The sequence below is a fragment of the Chiloscyllium plagiosum genome, chromosome 35 (genome assembly GCF_004010195.1).
Source record: "Chiloscyllium plagiosum isolate BGI_BamShark_2017 chromosome 35, ASM401019v2, whole genome shotgun sequence".
In the NCBI taxonomy this organism is placed as follows: Eukaryota; Metazoa; Chordata; class Chondrichthyes; order Orectolobiformes; family Hemiscylliidae; genus Chiloscyllium; species Chiloscyllium plagiosum.
In genome coordinates, this window is record NC_057744.1 from 2,373,664 (window position 1) to 2,394,110 (window position 20,447).

General features: G+C 42.3%; 1 long non-coding RNA gene across 1 annotated transcript in view; it reads left to right on the forward strand.

Moving 5' to 3' along the window:
• The first annotated feature begins 9,657 nt into the window (after positions 1 to 9,657).
• LOC122540576 overlaps positions 9,658 to 20,447 on the forward strand; it is a 15,244-nt gene continuing 4,454 nt past the window's right edge. Inside the window, exon 1 of the long non-coding RNA XR_006309355.1 lies at positions 9,658 to 9,852. This is a non-coding gene — a long non-coding RNA (uncharacterized LOC122540576). The remainder of the gene's footprint in view (positions 9,853 to 20,447) is intronic.

Consider the following 20,447-nt stretch of genomic DNA (forward strand, 5'->3'; position numbering starts at 1 on the left):
TCTGTGCAAGTTTGTGTGTCTCAATGTGTGTCTGTGCCTCTGTGCTAGTCTGTGTGTCTCAGTGTGTGTCTGTGCCTCTGGCTATATGTCCCAGAGTGTGTCTCTGCATGCATTTGTGACTGCTCAGTCATTTTCCTACCTCTGCCTTCAAAAAGCTGGCCTGGCTTTCATCTCCAGCATTGACCTCTGACCTCTTGTCTGGTACCAAACGTGATTCCAATGATAATAGAAGTTCTGTGGGGCCCTGAAAAGGTGGAATATCCATTTTGTTCCAAAGGTGGAAAGTGTTGGTTGAATTTTCTTGTTTTTAAAAAGCTGTTTCTCATTCTTTCCTTTGTGATCTGAGGACTGTTGTAAAAAGCTTCTCTGAATGAAAAATTCTTGCTCTCAATAACAAAATTGGCCTTATGGTTTTCTTTCTTATTTTATTTTAATTCTAACTTAGCAGCAATTTGTAGAGTAATTTCCAGGGTAAACATTAGATAGTACAGAAGGGGGAGTTTTTGTACATTGAAGAGTTTTTTGTCCCATTTATTTACTGCCCTCCGTCCTATAACAAGAGACTGCAGACATCACCATCACCATCCACATTAGATAACCGTGTGTGGCTCCACTATCTGGGGTGCCCTGGGTAGATTCCCCACCATCAATCCTTTTATTGCTTTTAGAATAAATGACAGATTCCTTGTGGGGAAAGATAGGCACATGATGTCTTCAGCAGAAGAAAGATTCAATCTTGATTAGAAGTAAAAGTTTATTAAGTACAACCTATTGTCTAATTATTTTGTATCAGAGTTAGAGTTAGGATAGGGTTGCCTGTGGAATTCACTACCACAGAAAGTAGTTGAGGCCAAACATCCTGGAGGATGTTTTCAAGGAGGAGCTAGATACAGTTAAAGGATTCAAGGGATTTGTTGGTGGTGGGGGGTGGGGGCGGGGAGGGAAGGGAGGGGAGATTAGGGTATAGAACTCAATGATCAGCCATGAACATATAGAATGGCAGAATAGGCCTGATTTGATCTGATTTATTATTGTCACATGTACCGATATACAGTGAAAAGTATTGTTTTGTGTGCTAACCAAACAAATCATACCTTACATAAGTATATCAGTGCAATAGTACAGAACGCAGAATAGAGTGTTACAGCTACAGAGAACGTTCAGAGAAAGATGAACTCTAATATATGAGAGGTCCGTTTATAAGTCTGATATCAGCAGGGAAGAAGCTGTTCTTGAATCCACTGGTACGTGTATCTTGTGCCCGATGGAAGTAGGTGGAAGAAAGTATAAGCTGATGGGAGGAGTTTTTAATTATGTTGATTACCTTTTCAAGGCAATGGAAAGGAGAGGTGGTGTCAGTGGATGGAGGACTGGTTTTGTTGATGGACTGGGCTGTGTTCACAACTCTCTGTAGTTTCTTGTTGTCTTGGATGGAGCAGTTGCCATACCAAGCTGTGATGCCTCCAGATAGGATGCTTTCTGTGGTGCATCAAGAAAAATTGGTAAGAGTCATTGTGGACATGGTGAATTTCCTTCACCTCCTGAGGAAGTAGAGACATTGGTGTGCTTTATTGACTGTAGCATTAATGTGATCTACTCTTACTTCTATCTTTTATGTTTCTATGAGATGCATGAAGGTCTCTTGTGACACAGGATTAACTTAAAAGCTAGTAGACGTTGCTATTAACTACATGAACCTAGAACTAGAACAGCTCAAACTGAACTGACTCCTAGAATGTTCTCTCAGAATGTTGTGGAGCGCACTGCCTCAGGAAGCAATGGAGATGGAATAATTGAATGTTTTTAAGGCAAATGTTGATAGCACTTGTTAGGCAGGGGAATCAAAGGTTATCAAGGTCTATATGAAATTTGAAATGCAAATAGATCAGCCCTAATCTTACTGGATAATGGAGCAGCCTCAAGGATCCAAATTATCTACTTCCACTCCTAATTTTCATGTTTGTATATTTGTATGTATATACGTGGCAACACGCTACTGAACCATTTATTAGCTCCTCCCAGGAACATTCTCTTGGGGAGAGCTTTTCTCATTATATCAATTAACCCTTTCAGGTACTAACTGTCTCACACAATACTATGTGTTGTCACACATTCACAGAATTTTTCCAGCACAGAAGGAGGCCATTTGGTCCATCTGACTGCACTACCTCAACAGGACATCATTACCTGCTGCCAGTTCTGCCTTTTCTCCATACTCCTGCATATTATTTCTATACAGATAATCATACAATACCCTCTTGAATATATCAATTGAACCAGAGTCCACCACATTTTCAGGCAGTGCATTCCGTACCCTAACTACTCGCTGACTAAAAAAGTTTTTTCTCACATCACCCTTGCATCTTCCACAGGTAATTTTAAATCTGTGCCCTCCTATGCTTATCCTGGCTAATCCCTCAATCTATATGAATTGGTGATTGAGTTTGCTGTGTGTACATTGTTCTGTTTCTGTTACAACAGTGGCTACACTTCAGAAAATACTTCTTTCATTGTCAGGCAGTTTGGGGTGTCCTAGGTTTATAATGATGTTGTAGATGTCCCTTTCCCTGGCACCTGTCTGAAGCTGAACCAAACCATTCACAAATTTGATTCTAAGATGAACTTGTGACCAAACATCTGTGCATTATATTTCCACTTTCTTGTGTCAGCCAACTCCACCCCCATCTCACCTCAGCTGCTGCGAAAGAATAATCTGTGCCTTTGTTAATTTAGGACTCAAGTATTCTAACATGTTCCAGGCTTATTTCAGCATTTGACGCTCCAAAAACTTAAGGATGTGCAAAGCTCTTCACTTGCATCATAGTTCACACTATGCACCATACATCCATTATCCTGCCCTTTGTTGGCCAAGTTTGCCTCCCAGTATGACATCGTAATTGACCTTTGTTCTGTAATCCCACCATGGCCATTCTCTATCTCCACCAAGATCTCCTCATCCCTTGTTTTTCGGTCACTTGGCATATCTTTAATATGTTAATCTGTCCAGCATTGCTGGTGGTGGTGGTCGGAAGATGAGGCTGATGATGACAGAATTTCCTTCTAGTTTGTCCTAACCCCAGGAATTTTGTTCTTGTGACCACTCTGCACATGAGACACCAAGTAGCATCCAGTTAGAGTGCTTCATTGGTGAAGAACATAGATAACGAATTACTCTGTTCCGTTGGACACATTTTCCTCAGTGAGCTCTAAAGCTTTCTGGTGAATTCCCAAATCTTCATCTAAAGCAATCTTTACATGATGGTATGAGATTCCCTGCAAAATAAGGAGAGCTAATTGTTTGTGATGAGAATACAAAGCCATTCCTACATTCTATGAGATCACAGCTGATCAGACCAACTTCAATAGCCTCCCTGCCTTCCATATTAATTGACAGACTCTTACCAATAAAAATCTCAGTCTCGAAAGCTCCAGTTGATGCATTGCCTTTTAGAGAAGTTATTTCCAGTTACCCTTTGGTGAAGATATTTAAGATTTACAAAAACAAATGAGATTCTGAGAGAGTAAACAAAGCGCATGCTGAAAGGTTGTTTCCCTCAGTTGCAGGGTCTAGGACCATGGAACACAAGACATTTCTTCACTAAGAAGGTTGTAAATCTTTGCAATTCTTTGCCACAGAGGATTATGAATGTTCAGGCATTGAGTATATTTAACAATAAGACATAGAAGCAGAAGTAGACCATTCAGCCCATCAAATCTGCTCTGCATTCAATTAAATCGTGGCTAATCTGATAATGCTCAACTTTGCTTTCCTGCCTTTTCCCTATAATCATTGATTCTCTTCCTGATTAAAAATCTGTCTCTATCAGACTTAGTGATCCACTCTCTGCAGCCCACTGTGGTAAAGAATTTCACAAATACACTACCCCCGAGAGAAGAAATTCCTCCTCATCTCTGTCTTAATCATGCAATCACTAATTTTGAGACTATGCTGTCTGGTCCTAGACTCTCCCACAAGGGGAAACAAACTCTCTACATCTACTCTGCCAGGCCTCCTAAGAATCTTGTATGTTTCGATAAGGTCACTCCACATTCTTCTAAATTTCATTAAATACAGGCCCAACCTACTCAACCTCTACTCATAAAACAAGACAAAATTTCATTTGCCTTCCCTATTAATTGATGAATGTGGATGCCAGCTTTTGGTTGATAATGCACGAGGGCTCCCAAAGCCCTATGTGCTGCAGTTTTCTGTAGTCTTTCTCCATTTAAATAATATTCAGCTCCTCTTTTCTTCCTGCAAAATGCATAATCTTACATTTTCCCACATTGTATTCCATCTGCCAAGCTTATGCCCACTTGCTCAACCAGTTCATATCACTTTGCACATTCTGTGTCATTCCCACCACTTGCCTTCCTATCTATTTCTGCAACATCACAAACTTGGCTATAGCACATCCCCTTCCCTCGTCCAATTCATTCATCTACATTGTAAATAATTGTGGTCCCAGCACTGATCCCTGTGGCACTCCATTAGTTACAGGTGGCCATCCTGAACATGCCCCCTTATCCCAATTATTAATCAGGCTTCTATTAGTTAGTCAGTTCTCCATACATGCTAATACAGTCCCCCAACACTATGGCCTGTTATCGAGTACCCTAATGTGTGTTACCTTATTAAATGCACTCTGGAAATCCATATATATTACATTCACTGCTACCTTTTTCTTGCTTGTTACCTCCTCGAAAAGAATTCTAGTAAGTTTGTCAGGTATGATTTCCCCTTCCTGAAGCCATGCTAACTATTCTTGATTGCATTACATATGTATAAATGCTTTACTATTACATCCTTTGTAATAGATTCTTTAACATTTTTACAATCAGTAATGTTAAGCTAACTGGACTATGATAGTCTTTTTTTTGTTTCCCTCCCTTTTTGAATATTGGCAGATTTCTAATCCTCCAATACTTTTCCAGAATCTAAGGATTCTTGGAAGATTCCTGTCAGTGTGTCCACTTCCTCTGTAATTACTTCCTTTAATATCTGAGGCTGCATCCCATCAGGTCCAGGGGACTTATCAGTCTTTAGTCCATTAGTTTCCTCGGTTTGTTTCTCTTTAGTGATAGTTATCATATGTATTTCTCTCCTCCTTTTACCACTGGATTATTGTGTTTTTTGAATATCATTAGTATAGTAGACTGATACAAAGTATTTGTCTAACTTCTCTGTCATTTCCTAATTGCCTATTACTATTTCCTCATCCTAAATCTCTACGGGACTAGGTTAAACTTAAATATTTGGAGTCTGGTTAAATCAAAGAACATGGGGATAGAGTGGGAAAGTGACATTTAGACTGAAGAACATCTTGATTAGTGAGACAATGACAAGGGATTAAATGGCTGTTTATTAATTGTTAAGTGTTTCCTGGTTTATCTTCTGAACAGCCTATCACTAATTTTAAGATAGCACAACTTTGGACTGAGTGTCCTGCCAAAGGAGTTAGATTGGACGAGGGGATTTGATGGTTTGTCCTTATAATTTAAACACCTTAATTAGGTCACAACTCAATCTTTTAAATGCAAGGGAATACAAGTTTATACAACCTGCCCTCATGGTAACACATGATCACGTTACCCCCGACTGAATGTGCTGTTGGGTAATGATGCTCTTTTTCAAGTTAAGTGATGTACAAATATACAGTAACTCTTTTGAGAGGGGAAGGCCATTATTGTTTGTTTTCGTTTTCATTCTGAAGGTATTCCTGAAAGGTGTTGGCTGCCAAACAAAGTTCTCCCTTTCTCCTCGGAGTTGTGTGCTGTTGGTGATGCATGACCCATGTTCAGCAGAACGGTGCTGGCATTTGGAGGAAAGTTAGTTTTTCTGGTTTGCTTCTTCAGTATTGGAGCTGTCCCACTGGGTCCTGGCCTGGCACAGTTACCTATTCCTATTCATTGTGGGAGTATATTGTGCTTTCAAATTGTTAGTGTGCAGAGGGTGAAACAGCTGTCCTTCCTGGTTTTGTTGCTCACTGTTTCATGGTGAAAGGAGCACTTGTGTGGGTAGAGCCTCAGCATGCCCACATGGTTGAATAGCCCACTGACAGGCTCACGCATTAAGGATGGACAACGCAAGGCCTAGAGAGCACACAATGTGAGTTATCATTTGTTGTTATGTCAAGAGACTGTGATGTAGAGAAGATTTACAAGGATGTTGCCAGGGTTGGAGGGTTTGAGCTATAGCGAGAGGCTGTTTTCCCTGGAGCGTTGGAGGCTGAGAGGTGACCTTATAGAGGTTTATAAAATCACGAGGGGCATAGATAGGATAAATAGACAAAGTCTTTTCCTTGGGGTAGGGGAGGGCAGAAATAGAAGGCATAGATTTAGGGTGAGAGAGGAAAGATTTAAAAAGGACCTAAGGGGCAACGTTTTCACGCAGAGGGTTGTGTGAGTTTAGAATGAGCTGTCAGAGGAAATGGTGGAGGCTAGTATAATTACAACATTTAAAAGACATCTGGCTGGGTATACGAATTTGAAGGGTTTCAAGGGATATGGGCCAAATACTTGGGCAAATGGGCACTAGATTAATTTAGGATATCAGGTAGGCATGGATGAGTTCGACTGAAGAGTCTGTTTCCGTGCTGTATGACTCAATGAGCTGGGTTTGACCTCTTTCAAATGGAAGGCTACTGGGAGACTTATTAAAGTTGTTCAAAGTTAGAAAGGGCTTTGATGGAAAAGAGGGTGAAACTCTTTCCTCTGACTGCAGGGTCAGTAACAAGCACCACTTTAAGATAACTAACAGAACAACCAGGGGAGATAAAATTGTATGATGCAATGATTTATGATCTGGAATGTGCTCTGTAAAATATAGAAATATAGAACTTAGGAGCAGGAATGGGCCATTCAGCTCTTTGAGCCCGCTCCACTATTCAATATGATCATGACTGATCATCCAACTCAATAGCCTGTTCCCATTTTCTCTCCATTGATCTCTTTCGTCCCAAGTGCTATAACCAATTCCTTCTTGAAACAGATTAAGTATTGAAGCAGATTTAAGAGTAATGTTGGAGAGACAGGTGGTAAGTTATTGGCCGTAGAAGTCCTAGGTAAGCTCTGCATTAAATAAATCGCCTCCCATTTCCCCAATGCCTATCCACCATGCGTAAGGCACAAATCAGGATTCTGATGGAAGAAGCTCCATTACTGAGACCAATTTGACAGTTCTTTAAAACTGTCACAGGCACAATTGGCAGAATGGCCTCTTTTGTTGTAAGATCCCAGGACCTCTGGCAGGGAGTAAACCAGGAGAACGTGCAGAGAGAGAGAGAGAGAGAGAGAGGTTGCTTGTGCACAGAGTGGGTTAGGGATGCTTGGCATCTGCAGAAAGAAAGCAGCCAGCCCAGCCATCAGTGAACATTTCCATTGTGTCCATGACACACCATCATTGCCAGTGAGAAAAGTCCCATTTCCTCAGCACACAGCAACAATAAATCACTGTCAAAGACTTTCCTCACACAGGGTGGTCGTGCCTTTAAGAAGGCTAGCTCCTTATCTGATGTCATCAAGTTTAAAGGTGAATGACCTTTTTTTCAGGCATAATGTTTATTCATATGCAGCACTCTGATTACCAGCTGAATGTCTGGGTCAGGACAAGGTTATAAATCATAAATATTAAAGAGCAAGCATTAATTTGCATCATTTTCAGAAGAGCTATTAAATTATTATTTGGGTGCTTTACATTGTTTTTTAACAATCTCCACACTTTCCTTCCTAATATCCAATTGCTATACTGACAGGCTAACGATAAATTAAAAATGAACTCTTTCTGACTTACTTGTTTAGTTAGTTCTTATTTTTAATATTTTCATTTTAAAAACTTTCTCTCAATTGCCTTTCCTCTTCTGCTGAAGGTACTGTAACGGACTGGGGATGGTTTTATCCCCACAAGGGATAAACCACAAACCACAGACTATCACCAAATTATTACAATGCAGAGGAAGACCATTCGGTCCTACTTTTGTATGTTACCCGTACAGTGTCTAGTGGAAGGCATTCAACCATGAAAGGCGTAACAGCAACAAGAAATTGCATTTAGATTGCGTCGTTAATAAAATAAATGGTTCCAAGTTGCTTCAAATAAAAGATTGATACGGAGAAATTTAAGATCTTATTGAGACCGGTGACCAAAGAGCTTGCCGAGGAAGTATATGCATGAAGGTGTGCCTTATAGATCAAGAGAGAAGGCAGAGAGGTTTGGGGAGAGAATTCCAGAGTTTGTGGCCAAACAGATGAAGACACAGCAGCCAGTGGCGCAGTGATTAGAATCAGGAATGTACAAAATATATTGGAGGAGCACAGAAATCTTACAGGATCATGGAGCCTGGGAAGTGAAAGAGTTGGAGGGGGGTATATGATGGTGTTGGTGGCAAGTCACAGGGGACTTTGAAAACAAAATTGAGAATTGTAGAACTGGGCTGGAGTCTGGTGTAGATGAGTGAGACTGGCGGGGTGAAGGGTGAATTACACTAGGTGAGAGTTTGGGTATAGGCAGCTGGGTTTTGGATAGTAATGAGCCACGGGGTGAGTGACCAAGAGTGATTTGTTTCCCCTCTGTCTCAGTCACTGAAGCCAGCTAACTGGAGCTTACTCAGCATTGGATGGGGGCTGATTCTGGGCTGCAGCTTGGAGGAATTACCTTTATGATTGTTAAGTGTCGGTGTGTAGTGTAAGATTCCCTTGTTTGAGAATATTGATGAGTGAATAACCAGTAACCATGATTGTGTCCAATAGTGGATGGGAAAGTGCCGTGCAGGATCCTTCTTTTTCTCTCCCTTTCCCACATTTGTGTGCGTGTGTGGGTCTACATGTGTTTGTGTGTGTGTGTGTGAGTGTAGTTGATTCTGGTTTTGCATCTCCTTCTCAATTCTTCATTCGTACCGTGGAGACAGACATGGTTAAGTATAGTAATGGCCTTGTGTTAAGCTCCACTTTACTGTCTTTGAGTGACATGATTACATTGACTTTGATTCTATGCTGTGTGAATTCACTCAGCTCAATGAATTCTGTTGGAATTATACTGGAATTCCGATCCTTATCCCACTGTGACTCCTGTAGGTCACAATGGAGTGAGTGGGGGTTACCGACTAGTACTGAGAGAGAAAAGGCACCTTTCAGACAAAGCTTTAGCTTGTATCCTGTCCAGACGTACAAAGGGATTGGAAGTGGTTTTTGTTGTTGTTGAGAGATCTGGATCAAGGGCTAAGGTTCAGAGAGCAGGACATCACCATGGCTGAGAAGTGTAAGTGGCAGAATAGATCAAGAAGTAATGATTAGGTGATACAAAGCTTGGATTTTAAAAGCGTCATGATTTTGAAAGTGAGGGGAGACCGAGGGAGTTAAGGAGTTTCTCAAGGTCCTGGCAAAGGTTGAGCTGGAGGAGGAGACAGTTGCTGCCTCGTGTTCTTTCTTTGATTCGGGAGTGCCCCTGTGGTCCTCAAAGGGTTAACATTGATGCCGTTGTGAAACCTAAGCGCCTGCAAAAAGGGAACAAACCATCCTGAAGGTTAGAGAGGGAGAGTGATTCACACTAGTGAAGAGGATAACGAGCACAGAAGAGGCTAAACGATCGCAGCTCTTTGCTGTTTGCCTTGACATCACGGCTTCAGGTCTGACCCGCTGTGCTGTGGCTGTGTCCGGAGTGTTACAAGCCATTTACTGCTGTGAACTGATGTTTACATGCCTGACTTATCACAGAGCATGCTTAACGGACAGGACACACAACTAGGTCCACTGGAAAATGCACTTCAGGAAATAAATTTGAGATTAGGGACTGAGGCCGTAAAATAGAGGAGAGCCATTATAGTTTTATTTATTTACTTTCAAAGGAAGAGCAAGGTAAGAAACAGCCTTTAAATTTCCAAAAGCAATGTTGATGCTGTGATTTCAATGGAAGGTCTTTTGGGGCAAATATTTGTCACATATGAAATGTACTTAAGTCCTCTTGCTATCAATGTCATAATTGATTGACGACATATAATCAGTGATATGATGTTATGTTTAAAGTTTTTCTTAACATGTATGTTTACTTTCATCATTTTCTCGGTAAGTCAGCACCCCAGCTGGTTTTATGCTGTCCTTCTGAAGTCTGGAATTCATCCCCAAATTGAAGTGACGGGAGTTCCCCTTGTATCTACAGCAGTGAGGGGCCTACATGCATACTTTGACAAAGTAGCAACCCCCTAGTGTTCACTGCACAAAGCAACCCTTAATGTAGCATTGACTGGACTGAACCTTGGGGAAGGACAACTTCATTCTATCAGAATGATTATCATCTTACTTTACAGTTGCTCTTATAATCTCTAAAATAATACTCACCCAATGTCAATTAGTGTTAACTGGAAGCATTTCTGAAAGCATGCTTGAAAAGCTTTTCCCATTTATTCAGGCTCTGCATATTTTGGATTTTGTGGGCTGCGTTGATGCGGATAATGGACTCTGAGTAGACCAGATGCAAAAGTTTAAATCCCCCTTCCCCTTTATTTCTGCCTATCTCAAGTTGCTCCAGATGACTGATCCTGGAGCTCTGATATTGTGGATTCATTCAAGAATGGGGGGACATTGCTACAAATAGCTCTTCCCAGATGCTAATAATTTAGTACACGCTACATAGAATAGTAGCACAAGTGTCATTGCCTGAGCTGTGCGGGACAGTTCACTACAACCCTGAGACTGCGTGAGGTTTTGAGACGCACCCAGACAAAGGCGATTTGCTTCACCTATTAACATAGGCTGGATACAAACCTTGGGGCCCCAGAGGTGAAAGGGCAATGCGCACGCAAAAGATTGCTTGTGACTGTACGACTTAGCTGTAATAATTCCTGTTTGTTTGAATCTTTCTCATTTTAAAACCGTCGAGAATCACTTGGGATTGTCTTGGAGTGTGGACTGCAATCCAAGAGGAATAGCCACAGTCACTCTGTCTGAGATTTAGTTCCATTGAAGTTAATTTTACAACATTTTGGAACAGACTATAACACTGTCCAGTTTGTGTTCCCCTCTGAGTCTAATTTCAGTCCCATTGTCTTCAGGTTATAGTATTGAGAATCAACTGATTAGCTTTGTGATGGATTTAGCTGAATGGGAACTGTAAGAATCATTGTTAAAGGCCTCTCATGTCTACAGGCACTAATATTGGGATCAACAAAAAATTTTGAGCACATAGGGAGGACATTAAAATAACAAATAAGCTCTCCCATAGCTCAGTGGGTAAGGGCACCGCCCAGTCTGGAGGGGAGTTGCACCAATCAGAAAAGATCCAAATTTGAAGCTTCTGTTGGGAGAAATGTGAGCAGCATGGTAATGAGCGTGAGCTGTCCGGAAATAGTGTGGCAAAATTCAACTAGGTTTCCCTTAATGCCACCCAGTGACCTGTGTGTCTGTGTGTGTCTGTATCTGTGCCTGTGTATGTGCTTATGTGTGTGCCTGTGCTTGTGTGTGCGTACATTAAATGAAGTCAATATTATGGTCACCTGCGATGCCTGATATAGCAGAATAGCTTTTTTTGTGATTGCTGTCTGGATACTGAACGAAGGGTAGCCATTTTGCAGAGTGAACCTGCAACGATTGTTCTAGCTTCAGTCACTGCTTTTGTCCAGGTGTGGTGTTGGTGCGAGGTGGGTGGTGGTGAAGGGAAAATTGGGGTTAATGATGGTAATGAGCAGTGCTGTGTTGCTACATCATCCAGGATTGTTGATGTGGATCACAATTTCTCTCTTGCTGTACAGGGGCAGGAGAGATCATGGTGAATCTTCAGAAAATACAGTTTGGAGAGTTTCGATATCTCGTGTTTAGCATTGGCAATTCTAACTCATTTGGTTTGAAATAGTAATATATCATATAAATGTATAATTAAACTGACTTTGTCTCACACTCTGCACATTTAAAAATGGCTGTTTTCTCTGCAATGAAAGCTGTGCGGGTGTTGAGAATGATTTTAAGGTATTGCTCCCCTTTGACTGCCTCCAGTCCATGTGCAACAGCCCTGTCTAGGCAGATTCATTGGCCTTTAACCACAGCCCTTTGCAGCCTACAGAACTTTACATTTAATAATTTAGAAGAAAAAAACTGTGGCATTTTCTTTCTGAGAGTTACCAATCCTCCAGGATTGTCTTCAGGAATTAACATTGACGAACCAGGAAAAGGCCAAGGACAAAACCCATGAGAAAAAGTCTAAATACATCAGAAAAAAAACTGTTTTAATAACGTTTCTTAAGCATTTGTTTACTAATTACGGCAATATTTGTAAGGAAAAGTAAAATGTTGGTTGCAGAGGGTAGTTTGAGGAGGCAGTTTGTGATAAAACGTCCAGCGGTATTTTCAGCCAGCGTTAACAACCTAACCTGTCTTTAGCCTTGAAAAAAATATTCTGGGATCACAGTGGATCAGACAGCATCTAACGAGAGAAAGCAAGCTAACGTTTTGAGTCTTGGTGACTCTAGAGCTCTGATGAAGTATCACCTTGAGTCGAAACGTTAGCTTGCTTTCTCTCCAAAGATGCTGTCTGACCAGTTGTGATCTCTGGCATTTGTTGTTTTCAGTACAGATTCCAGCATCTGCAAGAATTTGCTCCTGCCTTTAGCCTTCGTTAGGTCACACACTCAATACTTGCACAGGATCTTAAACTCAAGATTGCAAATTTTATGATTGAGGTTTTCGTAGTATAGGAGCTAATGAAGGTCAGTGAAAAGTGTGGGTGGTGGGTGAACAAGGCTTAGTGTGAATTTCAGATGGACTCCGAATTCCAGTGAGATGTAAATTTCAGGCGTACCTTCGACCACAATGAAATAGTCAAACGGTAAAGCAGACAGAGGCTATTGGTTTACTAAATGTGTTTACCCAAGAGATGCACTTGTGCACCAACACTCACATACTCGCCAATGTAGGTGCATGCAAAGACCATGTACACACCCATCCTTATCTCCACCCCTTAGAACAGCCTGTAAATCAGGCTGTGATGGTCTATGTTCAGCTGAAGCTACTAATACACTGCCTTTCTGTGAAAGTTTTCTTTACTTATGTTATTGTCACTTCTGTTGTCTGCAATTGTGTGCATTCCTTTTTATTACAAGCCAATAAATTGTCGCCAACAGACACTTGGTGCTGACATTTCATGTCAGCCCTGATTTTAAAATCCTTATTGCCCTCTTCAGATACTACGTGGTGTCACCTCCCTGTCCTACTTCGATCTATGTCACAGGTTGTAAGATCAATTCTTTGGACCCATCGGGAGCACCCTCCCCCCCCCCAAACCCCCCCCACCAGTCCAATTCAACTTCCCAAACACAATTGCGATGGTCTGTGTCATGTGCTCTAAAACCCCAGGCTGAGGAAATGCTGTCTGATGTTTTTACCATACAGTCATACAGCAAGGAAATAGACCCTTTGGTCCAACTTGTCCATATTGCCCATGTTCCCTAACTAAACTAGTCCCATTTGCCTGTATTTGGCATGCAGATGAAATTGTTGCTGTTTGAAGGAAATGCAGGTTTCGTTGGAGGGAACTGTTAAGACAGCTATTTAACCATGGTGCAAAAGCAAAGAGCAACAGGCGCTGGCATTTATTTGGCACCCTTAATAAAAACAAGTAAATACAAACATATTTCACAAGGGTGTAATTAGAAAAGTGTATGCAGGGCTAAAGGGGAATCTCGTGGAAGAGAGTAATCAAAGGCTTGATGAGAAAAGTGGTTTTTAAGGTGGAGAAGGAAGTGAAAAGTCAAAGGAGATTAGAGAGGAAATGTCATTGTAATGATGGGGGAATGGGAAGGGAGAGTGAGACACACAAGTGGGTTAGGTTTGCGATTTTATTTCATTTCAACAAGAGGTGGTAGGGATGTGTAAAGTGAGATGAGGTTGGGGTGAAGTAAATCCACCTTGTTCCATTTGAGCTGACAGACCAAAAGCATAAGTTCCTGGTGGGGGTTTACGTGGATCTCGTGGAAGTGACAGAGAGCATGTGTTGGGAAACCTCTGTGATTTTTGTTCCATCATAATTCTAAGTTTGTGATAATTTATGATAAATGGAAATTGATGAGTTCTCTGGAGCTGTTTGGGGCTGTGCAGCTTAGGTCCATACAAATAAAGGAAGCAAAAAGACATTTCCATTTGCGGTTTAAAGCTACTTTCTGAGTATTTCACCTTGGGGATTATTTTTTGCTACCAGCTGTTCAATAAACTTTGTGCCAGATGCTTTTCATATAAAATTTGTCCAAGGCACCATTGCTGCCATTAACGAACTTTCCAATGGGAATTTTCCTGGCTGATTTACTGGGAATCTGCAAACATAGTAAATTGACAAAAAAGGTCAGTTGGTCCATCAAGCCTACCTTCCCACTCATGGTGGCCAGATCCTCACCCCCAACTGCCACTTACTCCATTCCTGCAATTAGCCCTTTCCTCAGTGATGCTCACCCCTGGGAGAGGAAACAAGAATCCCATAAAGAAAAAGATATTTTGGAAGATACCTCAATTTTAAATGAGCCCAGTCTAAGCATGAGACCACTGAAGGGATGGCATGAGAATTCAAGATTCCAGAGCTTCCTGGCCACCCTAAATATGATCAATTCTTCCTTTGGCTATAACTCTGAACAAAACCATGGCAGGAAGCATGAATTATCTTCTTAATCTGATCGGGTCTTCAGAAGGACACAAATCACAAATCAAGCTATGTTTGACATGAGACTGCCAAAAGTCTAACCACATGTTCGCACTTTCAATACCCACTGACTGCCTTCTATTTCTCAGCTCCCAATATCTCTGTCTGTCCACTTTCCAGGTCAGCAGAGAAGCAGCTGGCGGCAACCTGAACTTGAATATGGGGCGGCACGGTGGCACAGTGGTTAGCACTGCTGCCTCACAGCGCCGGAGACCCGGGTTCAATTCCCGCCTCAGGTGACTGGCTGTGTGGAGTTTGCATGTTCTCCCCGTGTCTGCGTGGGTTTCCTCCGGGTGCTCCGGTTTCCTCCCACAGTCCAAAAGATGTGCAGGTCAGGTGAATTGGCCATGCTAAATTGCCCATAGTGTTATGGGTGGGTTGCGCTTCGGCGGGTCGGTGTGGCCTTGTTGGGCCGAAGGGCCTGTTTCCACACTGTAATCTAATCTAATCTAATCTAATCAGCTGAATGGATTCTTATTTCCATCATCATTTGAGGACATGACATTCAAAGGCAGAATTGAATCACCTTGTACACTGTACTTTTTGTTCCCATGATTTTGACTGATTACATTTTCATCTTGACCCTTTCGAAAGGCTGCTAATGAGCTAGGGTGCCATTTGAAAACTTCCAACATAGTGGCCCTGGAAGGTTGCTCTGGGATCTTGCTATGTTCACATGCATACATTGCTACAGTGTCTGCACTGCGAAAGTACCTAATTGACTAGAAAGCACAGGGGGCATTCTGAGATTGTGGGAAGTTGCTACTGAAATTCAAGTTATTTTCTGTATGTTTTGGGTCCATGTTCAAGTTCAGGTTGGAAATCCTTGCAATCAACATCTGGCCTTCTGTGTTTCCAGGGTTACCTTGGGTGTCCTTGTTAACATATGCATATAATGTTCCCCCATGCAGTGCCTTTGTTAACAGAGACATAGAACCATAAACAGGCTGGTGATAATAAACATTGCTGTAATTAACATTCAGTAGAATCAGTTTGAATTTAGGGAGAATACTGAGATCTCAGAAGAAGGTTCGGAGGAGTTTTATTAGAATGCTGTGAATGATTTGTGACGTTGAAGAAACTGTGACTGTGCTCCTTGGGGTAGAAAAGGTTGAAAGTAAATTCACTGGAAGTGGTTAGAATCCTGAAGATTTTTGATAGAATAAACAAGGAGCAATTGTTCCCTGTTCTGGCAGGGACAGTAACTAGAAAATGCCAGTTTAAAATAATTGACAAAAGAAAGTATGTGACAGGAGGAATTCATTTTTAACACAAACGGTTGTGATCTGGAATGAGCTGCTTTGTAAGGGAGCTGAAAATTTCTCAACAGCAATCTTAAGAAGGAAAATAGATAAATAGAGTCATAGAGTCAGAGAGATGTACAGCATGGAAACAGACCCTTCGGCCCAACCCGTCCATGCCGACCAGATATCCCCAACCCAAACTAGTCCCACCTGCCAGCACCCGGCCCATATCCCTCCAAACCCTTCCTATTCATATACCCATCCAAATGCCTCCTAAATTTTGCAATTGTACCAGCCTCCACCACATCCTCTGGCAGCTCATTTCATACACATACTACCCTCTCCGTGAAAAAGTTGCCCCTTAGGTCTCTTTTATATCTTTCCCCTCTCACCCTAAACCTATGCCCTCTAGTTCTGGACTCCCCGACCCCAGGGAACAGAATTTGCCTATTTATCCTATCCATGCCCCTCATAATTTTGTAAACCTGTACAAGGTCACCCCTCAGCCTCCGACGCTCCAGGGAAAACAGCCCCAGCATGTTCAGCCTCTCCCTGTAGCTCAGACCCTCCAACCCTGGTAACATCCTTGTAAATCTTTTCTGAACCCTTTCAAGTTTCTGATAGGAAGGAGACCAGAAGGAGACCAGAATTGCATGCAATATTCCAACAGTGGCCTAACCAATGTCCTGTACAGCCGCAACATGACCTCCCAACTCCTGTGCTCAATACTCTGACCAATAAAGGAAAGCATACCAAACACCTTCTTCACTATCCTATCTACCTGATACTCCACTTTCAAGGAGCTATGAACCCGCACTCCAAGGTCTCTTTGTTCAGCAACACTCCGTAGGACCAAAAATGTCAAAACAACAGCAGTTTTAAAAGGGAGAAATACTTGAAAGGAAAATTTACAAGGTCATGGCAATAAAGCAGCGGAGCATGATTAATTTCTCAAAGAGATGGCACAAATTCCATGGGCCAAGCGGCCACCTTCTATGCTATGAATCATTCTACGAATATACTGAAAACAAAAAATGCTGGAAATCACAGCAGGTTAGGCAGCATCCACGGAGAGAGAGCAAGCTAACATTTCAAGTCTAGATGACTCGTCATCAGTATAGGTGTCAGCATCTGCAGCAATTTGCTCCTACATTCTATGAATATACTGTACTATCCTTTTATACAAACACCAAGAGCTTGTGTTAATTTAACATTTTTAATTTGGCGAAATGTCCAAACTGCACTATACAGGTGTGTTCCCTAACAAAAATGAAGTTTGTGTGATAAATCACTCTCCCTTTTAATTATTCCCTACCTTTTAATTTTCACTGATCTGTAATTTTCCACCCCTCGGGTGGAATTCATGTCATGAGGAGCTCTCATCCAGCTTCTGGAAATAGGTAACAGTCCAGGAACCAAACATGGAAACATTTCCTCATCTGTACATGAGGCAAATGGAGATACCAATCACAATGAGTGGGGAAGCAATCCATGAGAACCAGAAACCAATTAAACTGCTGAATAAAGCAGTTCATAATGAAATGATCATGGATACTTAGTTATCAAGTTTGACAGGGAATAGTTCTCTTAAATGCTCTGCTGCAAGTGAAGTCTGAAAGGTTATGAGGGGTAGAATCATACTGCATTTAAACCATTACCTTCCCCCCCCCCCAAATGCAATAAAGACAGTGACCCCTTGTCCTCACCTACCACCTCACCTGTCTCCGCATCCAATGTATCATCCTTAAACACTTTGGCCAACTCAAATTAGAGCCCACCACAACAACATCTTCCCTGCCCCACCCCTCTCTGCCTTCCGCAAGGACTAGTCCCTTTGCCAAACCTTGGTTTGCACCACTTTCCCCACCAACATTGGACTCAACATTGAGTTCTCCAATTTCAAATAACTTCCCTTCCCAACCCCCGACTTCCTTCCCAGACCATCCACCTCCCTTCTATTCCTCTGATTGAACCAACCAGATTCATTCCTCCTATCGACCAATCAGATGGTACCCTCTACCTGTGTTCACTTATCCCTACCTCACCACTCTGCACCCCCCCCCCATCTTCCCTCTTTATCTGCAGCTCCTCTTACACCCACCCCAGTCCTGAAGAAGGGTTATATCTGAAACATTGACCTCTCTACCTCCTGATGCTGTTTAGCTTGCTGTGTTCTTTCAGCCTCCTGCTTGTCATATTGGCATTGAAGGCAGTCCAGAGAAGGTCCATGAGGCTGATAGCAGCTGGAGGGACTGTCTTATGAGACGAGATTGAGTAAGTTGGGCCTGTGCTCATTGGAGTTTAGAAGGATGAGAGGGGACTTATTAAAACATGTAAGATTCTCAGAGGCTTGACGAAGTGGATACTGAGAGGCTGTTTGTGATTTTTGAGAGGATTCGTAGCTCAGGTTGATGTTCAGGTTATAAGTTTACTCGCTGAGTTGGCAGGTTTGTTTTCAGGTGAAGCGCTGGTGGTATGGCCCACTTTCTATATATGTGTCTTGGTCTGTTGTGGTGGGTGATATCGTTTCCAGTTCTTTTTCTCAGAGGTTGGTAAATGGGGTCCAAATCGATGTGTTTGTTGATGGAGTTCCAGTTTGAATGCCAGGCCTCTTGGAATTCCCATGCATGTCTCTGTTTAGCCTGCCCTAGGATGGATGTGTTGTCCCAGTCGAAGTGGTGTCCTTCTTCGTCTGTATGTGAGGATACTAGCGATAATGGGTCATATCTTTAAGGGTTATATCTGAAACATTGACCTCTCTACCTCCTGATGCTGCTTAGCTTGCTGTGTTCTTTCAGCCTCCTGCTTGTCATATTGGCATTGAAGGCAGTCCAGAGAAGGCCCATGAGGCTGATAGCAGCTGGAGGGACTGTCTTATGAGACGAGATTGAGTAAATTGGGCCTGTGCTCATTGGAGTTTAGAAGGATGAGAGGGGACTTATTAAAACATGTAAGATTCTCAGAGGCTTGACGAAGTGGATACTGAGAGGCTGTTTGTGATTTTTGAGAGGATTCGTAGCTCAGGTTGATGTTCAGGTTGTAAGTTTACTCGCTGAGTTGGCAGGTTTGTTTTCAGGTGAAGCGCTGGTGGTATGTCCCACTTTCTATATATGTGTCTTGGTCTGTTGTGGTGGGTGATATCGTTTCCAGTTCTTTTTCTCAGAGGTTGGTAAATGGGGTACAAATCGATGTGTTTGTTGATGGAGTTCCAGTTTGAATGCCAGGCCTCTTGGAATTCCCATGCATGTCTCTGTTTAGCCTGCCCTAGGATGGATGTGTTGTCCCAGTCGAAGTGGTGTCCTTCTTCGTCTGTATGTGAGGATACTAGCGATAATGGGTCATATCTTTTGGTGGCTAGTTGGTGTTCACGTATCCTGGTGGCTAGCTTTCATCCTGTTTGTCCAATGTAGTGTTTGTTGCAGTCCTTGCAGGGCATTTTAGAAATGACATTTGTTGGTTGTTGGTACAGGGTCCTTAAGGTTCATCAGTAGCTGTTTCAGTGTGTTGGTAGATTTGTGGGCTCCCATGCTGCCAAGGGGTCAGAGTAGTCTGGTAGTCATCTCCGAGATGTCTTTGATGTATGGTAGTGTGGCTAGAGTTTCTGGGCATGTTGTGTCTACTTGTTTGGGCATGTTGTTTAAGAATTGGTGGACGGTGTTTATCGGGTACCTGCTCTTCTTGAATATGCTATATAGATATTGTTCTTCTACTGCTCGTAGTTCCCTGGGTGCTGCAGTGTTTTGTAGCCCAATTAACTAATGTCTTGATGCAACTCTATTGTGGGTGTTGGGATGATTGCTCCTGCAGTTGTGTATCTGGTCTATGTGTGTTGCTTTCCTATAGACGCTGATCTACAGCTGTCCATTGGATGTTCATCCCACTGTGACATCTAGGAAGGAGAGTCTGTTTTTGTTCTCTTCCTCTTTTGTGAAATTTATGCCAGTGAGGATGTTGTTAATGATGTTGTAGGTTTGCTCTAATTTGTTCCATTTTGTGATGACAAAGATCCATGTAGTGGATACAAAATTTGTAATGGATCATGGGGTGGGCTGTTAGTTCGAGTCTCTGCATTACTGCCTCTGCTAGGAACTCTGATATTGGTGATCCCGATGGTATTCCATTGACTTGTTTGTAGGTTTTGTCATTGAAGGTGAAGTGGGTAGTGAGGCACAAGTCTACGAGCTTGAGGATGCTGATGGAGTTGATGCTGTCTGCTGTTTGTGTCCTTGGTTCATCTAATAGTGTGGTCAGTATTTCTTTGGCCAAGCTGATGTTAACTGATGTGAATAAGGCTGTTATAGAGTCATAGAGATGTACAGCATGGAAACAGACACTTCGGTCCAACCCGCCCAAGCCGACCAGATATCCCAACCCAATCTAGTTCCACCTGCCAGCACCCGGCCCAGATCCCTCCAAACCCTTCCTATTCACATACCAATCCAAATGCCTCTTAAATGTTGCAATTGTACCAGCCTCCACCACATCCTCTGGCAGCTCATTCCATACATATACCACCCTCTGCGTGAAAAAGT